This window comes from Stegodyphus dumicola, chromosome 3, assembly GCF_044657685.1.
Source record: "Stegodyphus dumicola isolate Sdum_Otavi_A_Nest chromosome 3, ASM4465768v1".
Classification (NCBI taxonomy): Eukaryota; Metazoa; Arthropoda; class Arachnida; order Araneae; family Eresidae; genus Stegodyphus; species Stegodyphus dumicola.
In genome coordinates this window covers 21075045-21087272 of record NC_140770.1, presented here as the reverse complement: position 1 = coordinate 21087272, position 12228 = coordinate 21075045, and the positions used below count along the sequence as shown (strand labels likewise).

Here is a 12228-nt window from a genome sequence, read left to right as displayed (position 1 = left end):
GGCGAATCAGGATGTTGAACCATGAAAGCATAGTAAATTCTTAATGTCTTTTTACAAATTTATTGTCTTTATTTATTGGCTTTTTAGAAATTTTAAACCATATTAAAATGCTTATGCCTTCAAAATAAAAATTCTTAGAACTAACATTTGTTAACATTATTTATGTGTATACTATATGTTGTCGCCAATAAAATTCTTGGCGGGATTTGCGCCGGCGAAATGGAAAAGTACCAAATGTTATTACTATGAACCATCGAGTCTAATATATTTTCTTAACAGTTTCATCACAATATACCATCAGCATAATTTGTGACGACATTTATTAATCCGTATGTAACTTTTAATCGTGTTTCTAAATTTAACACTTTTACTTTTTATTTTGCAGACATTATCATTTAAAAATGCCAGAAAATTTTAATCTAAGATTAATCACTTTAGATTTATGAAATATGAGATAAAATCAGACGCATGCATGCACTTAATTCTCATTTGCGAAATAAGTATGACCAGTTGGAGTCATATGAAGCACAGAAATGAATTACTTCGTCACTATTTGAACCTGAGAAATCATGTTATAGGGTCCCATCCTCTTCAGTAACATCAAATCTGAAGACTTATGCGACCTCTCGCTATGCCTTGGATTTGACACAGAGTCTTGGAAATAGGTGTAAAAGACCCTTTTATTAAGTCACATAAATCAACAGAAGACACAGCTTGTGCTTACAGAAACAGCCAGCGTTTATGGCGTAAATCAAAGTTAACGAATCGAACGTTATCAGGTAAATTTAGCCTAAAGATCCTAACATTGGCGTGAAGCATAATTGCGAGAATACCGTAACCATGCAGATAAGCTGCTCTTAAGAAAAGCAATTAGTAACGTGATCATCAGCAGGAGGATCACGCTCTGATTCTATAGTCTGAAATCTCCCTTCGAATACAATCATTTTTTACTTCATTTGAATAAGCTCGAGCTAGAAATTAGCATTCTGGCAGGAAAACGGAAAGCGAAGAAAGGCTCATTAGCATAAAATAACTTGTTAATAAAAAATAAGTGGATGTTTTAGAATGTAAAGACATCTGAGCCATAACCGCCAAATCAAATGTATGTGATTAATTATACTATTCTGAAAAAGAATAAAATTCATAATTCATAAATAAGTTAAAATTGTCCATTAAAAATTAATTTTACTCGTGAGCTAATTTTCCTGAATTCATTTCTTTAATACATAAACCCTTTAATTTATTATATATTATTGTGTTCTTCTATATACGTATATTTCGCTTCGTTTGAGTTAAGGATGTTTTGATTTAGAAGATAATATTATGATAAGCAATAGTGATGTTTAATTTCTCAGCAATATTCATCGCGTTTCGAAATGGCCATCAACGAGAAGGGTTTGCAATGGAATGTTAACGATAATAAACTGATAAGTTTAACTTCCAGATCTTTCCAGAATTAATTATTTTTCCTATGGAATAAAGTATCACGTAGTCAAAAGGTACTTATACGATATGGATCTGTGGCGAGATTTTAAAGCAATAATTATCAGTCTTTTACGGTGGGCGATACATTTAATTGAACGACCGTAACTCGTGAAACCATAGTATAGATTTTATTTAATTCGTTATTACAATGAATATTACGGTAACATTTACTTAATTAATGTGAAGTTTATACTTCTTTAGTTTCAGCTCAAATTGATAGCCAAACTAAACTGAAACTCACCAATACTGTTGTCTGAAACGGGATAGTAGAAATTTCTTAAATAACTATGTCACAAGAAACACTAAGAAAACTTGAAACTTTAATGACAGTGTAAGGTATTGTTTCTCCCACCTTCTTGGCGTGCCTTCGTGGTGTGGTGCTCTGCACACTGGGCCGGTATTCCAGAAGTCTGTGGTTCGATTCCCGGCGAAGGCGATTGCTAATTTTTCATCTCTCCGGCCTCGAAAAAATCTTAACGTCTCTACAGTGGCGCCCGAACTAAAAGGGTGTTGGATGATGATTCTCCTCACCCAGGGTTTGGCGATTTGGTCCCCTAAAAACCCCAGTAGCCCTTTAAAAGGGACAGTATATAAGGTATTTCTTCCACCTTCTTGGCGTGCCTTCGTGGTGTGGTGGTCTGCACACTTGGCCGGCATTCCAGAGGTCGTGGTTCGATTCTCGGCGGAGGCGTTGTTAATTTTTCATCTTTCCTGCTTCCAAAAAATCCTAATGTTTCTGCAACATAAATTACAATTTTTACAGGTAAACATAAACAGCTGTAAATAAACCGAGGTCTTAAACAGAGGTAACGCGTTAAGAAGGCCAAACGTTCTAAAAATAGCAAGTCAACCAAAATAGTGGTTAGCGACGCTGCCTGCTGTACCGTAGAGCCCGGCTTCGCATCCAGGAGAAGGCGTGGATGCTTGTAAATGTACAGTGTCTGTGCGGCATGTGGACACTCTAAATATACGGCTAGGTAAAAGTCCTCTCGAGGGGTTGGTGCTAAAGAAAGAGGGATGGGAGACCCTCGGACCTATTCCCCTTGCTCTTATTCGAAATTGGGGTTGAACTGAGCAAAGTCGAACCTCTATGGTGCTCAAGGCTCTTGTCAATGCCAGGTGCAGTTTTGAAGTCCTTGCCACGATGTATCTCGTTTGCTTGTTCTGAAGTTACTGTCAGACAAGTGAGATAAGTCACAATAACAACGGTACATTCTAAAAATATTGCAAGTAACCAAAGTACCTCGCAAATTGGTATTCACCAAGCAGAAAACAGCATAAAAAAGGGCAAGTATCTTGACTTATCGACAACCCACACGCTTCTATTTTACAGGGTTGTTCAAAGAGAGAGGGTAGGCATTTCTAGAATCTTCGAGAAAAATTACTGCTTGGGCTTCTAAGATGGGCTTTCTGAAAACATCCATTTCTAAATTAGCCAGAAATCGCCCCTGCAAAACCCTAATTTTTTGGTTACAAATAATTTCTTTACTGTCTCTTTGGACAAGTCTGAGAAAGCTTGCATCGTACACATTTTTAGAATTTTCGAGAATGTCTTTTCGAATAATTCAAATTTTCAAATTTTTAGTCTTTTCGAATATTTTGTATTATATGATTCTCACAAGATAGTGTTCCAAAACATTCCTTCAGATCTCTCACATACCATCATAAATTCTTTTAAAGATAAGTTCTAAAACATTTTTAAAGGGCATTGTATGAAATATTTCAATTAGGAAAATTGTTGGTGTGTTTAAATTAAAAGAAATAATAATCAGAAAAACCGTCAGAAATGTCTTTTTAATAATTTACAAGATGGTTATTTTAATTCATATACTTATCTCACGAGATAGTGTTCTAAAACACTCCTGCAGATCTCTCAGATACCATCATAAATCCTTTTAAAGATAAGTTCTAAAACACTTTTAAAGGGCATTGTATGAAATATATCGATTAGGAAAATGGTCGATGTATTTAAATTAAAAGAAATAATAACGAGAAAAACCGCCAGAAATGTCTTTTTAATAATTTACAAGACGGTTATTTTAATTTCATATACTTATCATTATTTATTTTTGTTATATTATTACCATAATCAACATGACAACATAATCTGTTTGAATCCAACTAGAAACTGAACGAAAGTGCGTAAAAATTTTAGATATTTATTCCAGAGGGAGGTTTTCTAGTCTGGGCTATAGTTGACTAAATTCGCAGAACACTAGTTAATTTTAAGATAGGCCTTCCACACCTGCAATAAAGGAACAGACAATACCATGTGAAACCTTTCTTAATCCTCTTCTCGTTTTGAATATAAGGCAGTTTTTGGTAGGTAATTTTTTACCATGGCATTGACGTCTCGGCAGATAGCGTGCTAATCATTTTTACATAGCAGATCATCTAATAAAAGTGAACTTCAACAATTGATCAGATTAGGATTTCTTTGGTTTAACTCTAAACGAAATGTTGCGAGATAATGGGAATTAACGTGAAGACATGATGAGATTTTACCTATTACCAACTTTATCTTGGGGGTAGGCACATCTAATTCAGTTCGAAAACTGGTTTCCAGACACAGTACTTTTAAATTAGCCACAATGTTAGATCCACTCCGGTAATTGCCCCAAACTTCCTAAGCAAACAGTGAACTCATTGACGACTGCACTTCCGCCCCCATACCTAATTAAATAATGAAGAACACATGGAACCGTTGAGGTATAATCTTATTTGGAAACCAATCGAAAAGAAATTAATAGGCACCATTTATATTAAATGTTCAGATCCGTGTAAGGGTAAAATTTCAAGTGTACTTTAACCATAGAAATCATTGCAACGACAAAAAGATCTGAAACTTATTAATTAGCATTCTAGGAGTGCAGATTTTGTTTAAAACTAATACTAATTTGAATGCTTACCTAAGAGCGTGGACTGAAATTATTTTTTAATATATTTGCTTTACAAAAAATCATTTTCTGACTGATTTGAGATTCCTAGATTTAATGTGAATACGAACCAACTTTCCTTAGAATATCCTCCACAGAGGCATCCCTCCCTTTTGGCAAATAACCCTCATGGCGCTTTGGTATATCCAAATAGCTGTATTTAATTTCAAGACATTTTGCTTTTAAGCGTCTCTATTAAGTCATGGCCGTTTATTTGAAATCGAGAATATACTAATTCAGAAATCAAACAACAAAAATCAGCGTTATATTTTCAAAATTTTCATAGGACTAGTTTCGATGGTTTTACCGAACCACCATCCTCAGCTGCAAAACCGCAAATGAACAAGATAGGAAATAATGATTAAATAAGATAAGAAAGCCTGGACAAGAATAAGCAAGTGGCGCCATCTGTTGATGAAACCAGAACTAAAATATAATTTCTTTAAAGGCCGAAGGTAAAGTTGGATTGGAATAGACCTTAGACGCCAGAACATTGGAGACATTGTTAAAAAATATTAGTTCAAGAGTTTAAAATCTAATGGCATAATATTCATTAGTTTTCGGTATACGTAAACAACAACAAAAGTTTCCGCAGATGTCTTTCTATGCAATTCTGTACACAAGGAATATGAGATAACATGCAACAAAAGGATTCTGACTTAATTTTTAAAGCCAAGAACGAGTAGGCGCATTGCTGTATTATACCATTCGGTAATAAGTTATTTTTGCTGTTCAAATATGTATCTAATAATACCAGGCATTTAATACATTTGAGTTTATGAATATTGTACTCGTTTATTTAGTAATGAGTCTGCAAACTATTGCTTAGTGAAATCGAAAACAACACTTAATATTTATTTCACTGCGAGAGAAAATACACTTATCGATTTTGACTTTAATAATGGCTTCGCTTATAACTGTCCGAGAGCTTTTCTTCAACCAAATATATAATTTCTCCTTTTTGTCGATTCCACGAGCGTTAGCAAATCATAATTATAGCTAAATGTTCTCCTGAATGATGGGAATAATAAATAGTCAATGCTGATAAAAGAAAAAAAAATTCTCCGCTTATTTCGAACCACCTACTAGACTTGACAATCATGTGTAAGCCATATGTATAGCAAAATTATATTGTTACGAAAAGTACAGGCGCGGTAAGATGGATTCTCTGCAAAGCAGTTTTAAGGTTGCCATAAAATAGTAAGGAAGGCAGGGTTGCCATATTTGGCGAGAAACCGCCCATTTGACGATATACCATGGACAGATGGAGAACCTTCCAGAAAGAATTCTTACCGGTTTAGACCAGAATGTTCTCGAACACAAGCCGAAAGCTATATAAACCCTGCTGGCCCGCAGTCAGAGAGTGTGCCTTGAGAGTGTCTCGTCTAGAGTGCGAGATAGTGAGTCTCGAGTTAGTCAGTCCGTGCGGAGTCGATCGAGTTGACAGCCGGGCAGCGAGTGCCAAGTGAGTCGTCGAGTGCATCGAAGAGTCTCTTAGTGTATCGCGGTTAGTGCATCGTCGAGAGAGTGTGTTAAGCTCCGGGAACGACTGAACAGAAGAGTCGGAAGCTGTGCTCTGTGTGTCGTCGAGTGCATCGCGAGTTGTAGCGTGGAGAGTCTCGAGAGTACGTGGAGTTCCGAGAACGACCGAGCAGAGTCGGGAGCTGTACTCTGGTGCTTTGCAGTGATGCTGTCTCTGTTATTGCCTGACAGTGTGAAAGCTGTGTCGCTGATTGTTCCAGCGTGTTCATAGTAGATCTTCGACGACTGAAAAAGTGCTTTGGAGCTCTCTTGATTAATATTGGTAAATAGAGTGTGTTTCGATACTTCATCATCAAGTGTCGTCATTATTTACTCCAAATCTACGAACCCCGTACGAACGTGAAGGAAGAAAATAACGTAACAACTGGTGTCAGAAGAAAAAAAAAACGTAACAATATGTAAGTTCATGTGGTTCTTTTCTGTCCAAGTTAGCTTAACGTATGATATCTTTTTTATGTAAGTTAGCTAAACGTGTAACATCTACTCTATGTTTAGCTTAAAGAAACCATGATGAAATTTCAGAAATTAATATTTTTCAAGGATGTTTATTTTTTTATAAAAATTTTTTTAAAAATATTTTCGTTAGACATTTCCTCATGGTTACTTTTAAAGTAATATCGTTATTCACTAATGTTCTAGTTAAAGGTACGCATAATTTTCTAAAAAATAGACTCCATAATCTGGCCAGTTCATATAATAAATTTGATAATGAAATCATTATTAAATCTGTCTTCTTTCTGTTCATTATTGAATCTGTCTTTAGATTAATAATTACATTTAATAATGAACCTAATATTAATGATGAAGATTTAATAATAACATTTAATAATGAACTGACCAGTCTATTTCATAAAAAATAGACTGGCCAGTTCATGAGAGAATTTCATTTTTCTTGTATAGAAATTGGGGACTTAATTTCCTTTACTCCTCTTTGAAGCAAACAATGTTTTTTTTTTTTCAACTTTTTTTCAATAAGTATTGTCACCAGACAGAGGGATTAGCCACGGGAAGCCTTTTCAGTCCTTTCTTGCTGATGTATATATGCATTATAACGAGCCCAAATTATTTGAAATGTTAAACTTCCCTGTTTGGTACCACTACACTGAAGATACCTTTACTTTGTTTTAAGCGGAAAAGAAGATTTAATGGCCTCACATTCACGATCAAGTCGAAAATAAAATAATAAAATGCAACGAAATAGTCATCTTTTATACTTTATATATGTAATATTTTGGCAGGCAGGCACCGGAATAACAAAGCTAAACAATATAACTACATCATAGTCCGGACAATGTTATGGCTGAGTGGAATGCTGCAAAATCACAAAGAAGGCTTTTTAAATTCCACATTTTTATTCAATTCTCACCGCATATTATTTTCCTTTGGATGAAATTCTCCAAATTACATATTCGATAGTGATTTAAACTAAGTAAGATTAAATTTAGACTTTCTACGTCATAACTGTTCTAACAAAGGGAAGACAGATAGGTAGAGCAGCAGCAAGGTCTGGTAGCAGCAATAGAAGAAAGCAATTTGACGAAAAATGGCTCGTATCCTGTATTTATACTAGCGGTTATGCAACATGCTAGAATGTTCTCGAAAGTACTGGTCTAGGAAAAGATCCTAAAATTGCGGAAAGGAATCTAGTGGCCTGTTCGCGCAGAGCAAAGCCATCGTACTTTTATATTTTACATATATTTTCTCATTCGGAATTTTCTTTAAAATGCTTTCCAAATTTCCATGTATACAACGATTTTTATCTTTCTTGCCACAACATTCTGCTGTCTTCTCAGCGTCAGAACTTCGGAAAAAAGGTTCTTGCTGCTGTTAGATGTGCAAAAATACTATTTTGATGCCAATCTTATTTGGGAAGACCTACATAGATAGTTTGTTTTTCTGGTACGGTTTTCAGAGCGAAACTTTCACGATTCATTGCAAATTTGGTTTGAAAATGAAGAATATAGGATGTACACATGATTATATAGTAAATATCATTATATAGTAGTCTTTAATTATGAGTAATCATGAGTATTCATGAGTAAAGCTCTTAGTCCAGGGATGTTCAAAATCCACGTTGTGATATAAGACTGAAAATGAATCTAACAGGGACTATGGTCCTTTCTCACAGCCAGACAGGTTCCGCAGCGTGACGGCGTACTGGACAAGATTCTGTTGACAAGGCCCTGTCTCGGGATTCTCAGATGGGGATTGCCCTCCGAAGAGCGTTCCAGTCATATTCTATAGGATTAAGGTCAAAGAATCTGGCTGGCCAGTTCATGAGTGACTGACTACCCGGACTTTCCTGGTAATTATCGACCAGCTGACTCCTACGCAGACAAGTGCTGTTGTGCATTAGCAGGGACCGAGGATCAATGCTGGTGAAAAGTGGGATATAAGGCAGTGAGTTATATTTATTAAAGATTAACGGTGACCACCTGATCCTTATGTGGACGGGTGCTGTCGTCCACTAAGAGGAACCCAGCACAAGCTGCACTCCTGAAAAGTCAAACATAAGGATATAACATCTCTGTACCTCATAGAACTCAGGGAGTCTTTGTCAAGTAAATGCAGCGACTAGCGGTGGTCCAACATAATGTCTGCCCAACGTAATTACACCTCCATCACCCTAATGATCTTCTCCCTGATGAGGTTGGAATGGTATCGTTTTTCACGCTTTCTCCTGTTACAGGCACGCGGAGAATCAGTGTGCAGCCTGAATCTTGACTCATCTATAAAAAACACTGTACTTCTCTGAAGTCTGGTCTAAGGCGCAGTCCAGTCTTCTTGCTACAGAGGCAGTCGCCTGAACTGTTCCACAAGTTTCAGACGACAATGGGCGGTACATTGAACTCTGTAGCCGCTTGTGATTGGCCTGTCTGCAATCTACAAGCAATAATCCTTCTCATTCTGTCATCCGTACGTTTGCATCTAGCCATTTTATTAGAGAGACGGGGAATGTCTTGAAGGACCACGAGCATACAAATTGCCGAGTGTACGCTATTGCGCACGAGTATGGTACCTAAGTGGGATTCATGATTATGCGCGTGCATTTCGAAGTACATTTTTCTTCTCCTTTACCTTTGTTTGCATTTTGTAATGCTTTTATGGAGAAGATATTTTGCATTGCATGATGGTTCTGAACTTTTGAATATATAGATAATAGGGACATATTTTTTTTTTAAAATTAAAACTATTGGGAATTTTATCATGCAAAATATTCGGCATCTTAATTTCTTTGTATCCCCTTATTAATATTTATTTGTAAATCCCCTGTGATATATATATATTTGTTTTCGTTTACCTTTATTTGTATTTAGTAACTACTTTATCGAGAAGATGCGTTACCTAGCCTCAACATTTAAAATAAAAACAGGAAGCAGAATACATCTCTCTAATATATTTGATGATACTCGACCTATCTACTGCTTTCAAGCAAATGTTATACAGTACAAAATCTTTAATCCGGGGTTCCGTAATCAGGAATGATCCATAATCCGGACTTCAAAGCTACAAACGTTCTGCGCATGCGTAGCGTTTACGCATGTGCATAATATGTTTACGCATGCGCGTTTAACGTATAACGGACGGTATTAGCTAGGCTAAAATTATCTATTTCAGTTAATGTTGCAGATTGTGTTGTTCCTTAATCTTCTAATTGGATCCGGCTTATTATTTTTTGCAGACTGTTAGAGCAATTTTATAAAAGTAAGCTTGAACTTTCGATTATGTCAAAAAGAGTTTCCGATTCTGGAGCTGCCAAAGGATCTACAAAGCGAAAGCATGTTTCGATGTCCATCAAACAAAAATGGAATTGCTGCAAAAAATAGATAAAGGCATGAAGAAAGTGACAGAGGTGTTAGTGAAAACGAAAAAAATTTCGATTGACAAGTTAGTCGGTATTCTCGGCGCAGCAATTACAGGATTTGAACGCGGAACTTTGTAACTAAACAAGAAATTATGTCTGCTTATAGAATTAAAGAGAAAGTATTAGCACATAAAATGGAGCAACTTAAACTACTTACATTGAAAGAAATGTTTAATAAAGTAAACAAATAAATATGAAACTTTTTTTGTAAATTTTGATACCCTTTAGATCATAATTGCTCTTTATTTCATAAATTACGGTTTCATATTTTTAATTTTATAATTTCTGCATGCCATCTTACCAGATTTAAATTGATGTTCTATAATCCGGAAAAACCCCTAATCCGGAATCGCCGAAGTCCCGAAGAGTCCGGATTAAAAACTTTGTACTGTATTCATAAATTTGAGATTTTTCTCAGCGATGTTCATAAGATAAGATCCTTATTTATGAGTAACGTCCTTCAGGAAATGGTCAAGATGTTGTACTGAATGACGTATTTGGTAAGCATTATCTATATTTCTGCTGTTTTAACGCGTATAAAAATAACATAGGACATTTGAGGATTATAATATGGTCTTTACATTTAGATCTTTTTTTAACTCCCAAGAAGGTTTTCAGCTACACAGTTATGATATTCTTTCTGGTCTAATAATGTCTGCCTGGGAGATTCAAGAAACAAAATGTAAAATTCTATTTACGCATAAAGAGAGCTGCTTAAATTGGCAATGCTTAACTGTCTTTGAGAGAGGTTAAAAAAAAAAAAAAAAAAAAAAAAAATCTGAAAGTTTTCAGATTAAATACTACGCTCAAACGAGCGTTTTTTTAACCTTTTGTGTGTTAGCTTTGTTTATTAAATATCATGTTCTTCGCATTTAAACCATAAAATTCAGTCCTAGAGCGATATCGCAAAATAATTTTAAAATGAGCATATCTTTAGAATTTCCGATATACAGTCACGCGCGCTGAAAATAAAAATGTTACCCCCCCTCCCGAGCAGTGTTGCCATTGCTTGCTTTGAAATCGTTGAGTTTCTTAATCAAAAACTTGCAAATGCTTTACAAAATATGAAATACGTAATGAAACAAATTCCAAATTTGGGTTTCCAGATACCCATATTCGGGTGGAGATGTACTTTTTCAAAATTTAATGGCTCTAGGTAATGTTGTTTTTATCACAATGCGAAAAACATACATACATTTATACAGATTCTTCGCTATTTAATTTCTTTAAATATAATACAGGGATCTAATATTTGGTGGCAACAATTTAAAAAGTGTTTCGCCGTTTGTAGCGAATCAACGCAAAATGCCAAAACAAAATGAATTGTCCTGCTGGGCATATTGCCCCTTTGAGTTAAAAACTGAAATCCTAAATCCTTACATTATTATCTAACATCTCAAAGAAAGTTTTACAATCAAAAGTTTTAAAATTATAAAAAAAATTAGAAAAATTAAAGGGTGTATAGCATAAAGAATTAAAAAAACAAAGGATCTCTTTCAGTTAATTGACATATATTATTATTTAGCTTCTATTAATAAAAGAAATAAATAAATAAAATCCGCGAATTTTAAAAAAGATTAATCAGATGTTTATGCTTAAATTTATATGTGTTTTATTTATATCAAATAGATATATCGTCAGATAAAAAAAAGAAATTTTTAATTGTTTAAAATGTGAATTTAGTGCCTTTAAATCGCTGTCTTTTCATAACTATTTAAAACTTATTTAATTTTGAACAATTTTGGCATGAAATAACATTTACTAATTTAGAAATCCAAATAAAATAATGTTTTAAATGATTAAATTATGTTCTATTGAGTAAAGCATTTACATAATATCGAAGAAAAATCATGCATATGTTCGAAAATCTAAATCGGAAACAATAGCGCTTCTGAATGTTTTTTTTTTTTTTTAGTCCAAAGGGATTTGAATCCCGAAGGACTATTAGTTTCGTTTTGGCATTCTGCGTCGGACTCATAAATGTCGGTTCACTTTTCAAACTGTTGCCACAAAATGTTAGAGTCCTGCATTATATTTGAAGAAATTAAATAACGAAAAATCTGCATAAATGTATGTATATTTCTCGTATTGTGATAAAACAACGGTACATAGAGTCATCGAATTTTGAATAACGTAATCCTCCAACGAATATGAGCATGTGGAAGACCAAATTTGAAATTTGAAATTTGTTTTATGATCGATTTCCTATTTTTTAAAACTTTGACGAATTTTTGATTAACAAACTCAAGGATTTCAAAGCGAGCAATGGCAACGTTGTGCAGAAAAAACATTTTTATCTCCAGCGCGTGAGTCTCTGTATCGGAAATTCTAAAGATATGCTCCTTTTAAAACTATTTTGCGATATTGCTGTTGCACTGGATCTTATGGTTTAAGTGCGAG

General features: G+C 34.7%; 1 protein-coding gene across 1 annotated transcript in view; it reads left to right on the top strand.

Annotated features, from left to right (window-relative positions):
- LOC146997926 (uncharacterized) overlaps positions 1-12228 on the top strand; it is a 46022-nt gene that overhangs the window by 19272 nt on the left and 14522 nt on the right. The gene's annotated exons all lie outside the window — the stretch shown is intronic.